The sequence below is a fragment of the Schistocerca piceifrons genome, chromosome 3 (assembly GCF_021461385.2).
Source record: "Schistocerca piceifrons isolate TAMUIC-IGC-003096 chromosome 3, iqSchPice1.1, whole genome shotgun sequence".
NCBI lineage: Eukaryota > Metazoa > Arthropoda > Insecta > Orthoptera > Acrididae > Schistocerca > Schistocerca piceifrons.
The window spans coordinates 97,182,910-97,186,075 of record NC_060140.1 but is presented as its reverse complement, the minus strand read 5'-3'; positions in this window follow the sequence as shown (position 1 = coordinate 97,186,075).

Below are 3,166 nucleotides of genomic sequence, written 5' to 3'. Positions count from 1 at the left end.
AAAGCAACACACACCGACTTATATCTACAGACTGACAGCTGCCACTACCAGTACAGTAAGACAGGGTACTCATAATACTTGTCCACCAATCCATGACAGTTTCTGAACCACACAGTTTAACAACAGGAGAACACCTACGAGTGTTCATGGTCAACTGGTATTCAAGCACTCACATCCACAAAGTGTTACATCTCACCAGACGATCTGATACAACCGAAGAGGAAGAAGACCAGGAAGGAAGCCTTTCTAATTTATGAAGGGCATATCTCTGTTAAGGTCAGCTGAATCCTGAAGAAATACAAGATCAAGGATTATCTGGAGTTAAGTAAGCCTGGTGTTTACCATATACCTTGTGAATGCAGTATGTCTTACATTGGTCAAACCACCAGAAAATAAGTTGTAAGGAACACCAAAGGCATACCAGGCTACAACAGGTCACTAAATCAGCAATAGCAAAACACTGCTTGGAACACCAAGAATTGTGACAAAATCACAACCCTGGCTCAAATCCCCAGATTCTTGGATAGCATCCTCAATGAATCTATTAAAATCAAGATGGTGGAGAACCTGATCAGGTTGAAACAGGATACCAGCACAGTTTGGGGTGGACTCCGGCTTTGGAACTACTACAGAAACATCGGAAAGAAGTTTCCTTCTCTGGTAACGCACCTCAAACGATATGTAGCGAAATTAATAGGATCAGACCTCATACAGAGCACCAGGGGCAACTACCTCCTTGGGACACAGTCACATCACTCACAGAAAAGATTAGGAAAAACATCAGGCATTGCACAGACTGGGAGCATACATAAAACGGAATTCTAGCTGGTGGTTACCACAAGAGGAGATTGTTGCAGCATGCACAGACATAATGTGTAACTCCAACAGCAGCCATCGAGTGGGCTAGCACATGGGTTAGCTCACTCAATTCGCATTTGGGAGAACAAACCCATATCCAACCATACTGATTTAGCTGTTCCATGATTTCCCTAAACTGCTTAAAGCAAATATTGGAATGGTTTCCTTGAATGTGCACAGCTGCTTTCCTTCTCCACGCTTCCCCAATCTGAGCTTGTGCTCTGTCTCCATTGACCTCATTGTCAATGGGACATTAAACACCAATCTTCTCCTCCTTCTCCAACAGCAGCCTGATGCCACGGAAAGTGCAGCTAGCAGGCTCATACCGAGTACCACTGCAAGAAACTGCTACAGCAGGCGCTGACAGGGTAGTGAACACCAGACACCACCCAGGCACAAATATGGAATTCTGTTAGCAAAGTGACCAGTCTCTGAAAACACCTGATGAAGATCCTGAGTTACGATGTCGAAATATCGAGCTGGGAAGATGTGGACCACTGGCAGTATGCCTGATTCTGAGGGATGACAGTGCACTATACGCTTGGAAGTAGTGGGACAAAGGTAGTTCTGGTGCAGTTTCGATATTAAATTAATTATACAAATTCATTAACTGAACAATTAATTACCCTCACCCCTTATGATGTCATGGGTTTCCCCAGCCAGCACATCAGTCCACCTTAGGGAAATCCCAGCTCCCGTTCCTCCTGTAATGTAATCCAAGATGGCAGCACAGAAATAATGGCATCAAATTCAAATCAAATTTTGTTTGTTGACAATGAGGTCCAGATGCTAACTGACCTAGTTCGCAATGCCACCACAAGAGGGCACTGTTGGCCCTCCCCCTTCAACTCCCCTCTCCTCATCTCACCACTCACTCTCCCCCTTGGTTGGAAAAGGACTTTGTCTGTGCTGGGGTGCCAGATAGGATGGATGTAAGCATTTATTTTGTACACAGTGTTGTATATTGTTTATTTCAACAATTTGAGTTGCCACTGATTGATCACTAGGCAGTAGATCTACCTAGTTTCAGCATTAACTGCTAGATGTGGAGTGGATATTTTCGCTGTTAGTCTAGCGCTGGAGAATTGCTCCAACCAGTCTAGCCAATAGCCCTACATGGGAAGGATGGGTGGTACTAATAATTCCACATCAAACTATCACTAAAGTCACTGGACTTGCATTCGGGAGGACGACGGTTCAATCCCGCATCCGGCCATCCTGATTTAGGTTTTCCGTGATTTCCCTAAATCACTCCAGGAAAATGCCGGGATGGTTCCTCTGAAAGGGCACGGCTGACTTCCTTCCCGATCCTTCCCTAATCCAATGAGACCGATGACCACGCTGTCTGGTCTCCTTCCCCAAACCAACCAACCAATCACTAAAGTACAGAGGAGTAGCCTCCTGCAAATCTACAAGTGAATTGTTGCTGCTGGGAGAAATGTATAGATGAGTAACAACAATATTTGAACAGTGATCCACTATTTCACTAATCTGTAACAGCCTGTCCTATACACAGGACTCCTGTAGCAACATCATTTGAGAACAAAACACACTTACACCTATTTGCAAGTTGCAAGTCGTATTCTAGCCAACACAAACATGGGAAATACATCATATGGTATTTTTTATGAATTTAGTGCTCGTTATGTTACCTGGACACAGTGCCTTAAGATGGAAAAAGAAACTGACCAGTCACCTCCAGTCACCTCCACTCTAGTCCAGCGCCATCTACTGGGTGTGCTGTGTCAGCTGGCCAGGAAACCATGGCACGCTGGAGGCCTGGCTAATCTTCTACTATTGACCACCCAGACCACTCTCTGAGGCCAGCCATGTTCCAATGTGGACCAGCTTGGGTAACAGCAGCATCATCCCTCACATAAACTCTTTAGTTTAAAAAATCTGAAATGTTCAATTGTCAATACACCTCGATGTCTTTAGGTTAGTTAGGTTTAAGTAGTTCTAGGGGACTGATGACCTCAGAAGTTAAGTCCCATAATGCTCAGAGCCATTTGAACCTCCCTTTTCTTCCCCTCATCTGTCCGGTCATCCCCCCCCCCCCCCCCATCGGCCTTAGGCTGTGGTGTGTCATCTTTGTGTCTTATCTATAGTGCAGTTTTTAAGTCAGTGTTAAGTGTTGTGTGTCCCTTTTTTAAGTGTTGTGAACCGAAACCATACTGTCGCTACAGGTGATTTTTCATTTCTTGCGAACAGAAACCAGACTGTCGCCATGTTGTTTAATTGTCTGTCCGCTATTGTAACTGTCTGCTTACTGTGTGTCTTAATTAGCATCACCAACACTTTGTTTTTA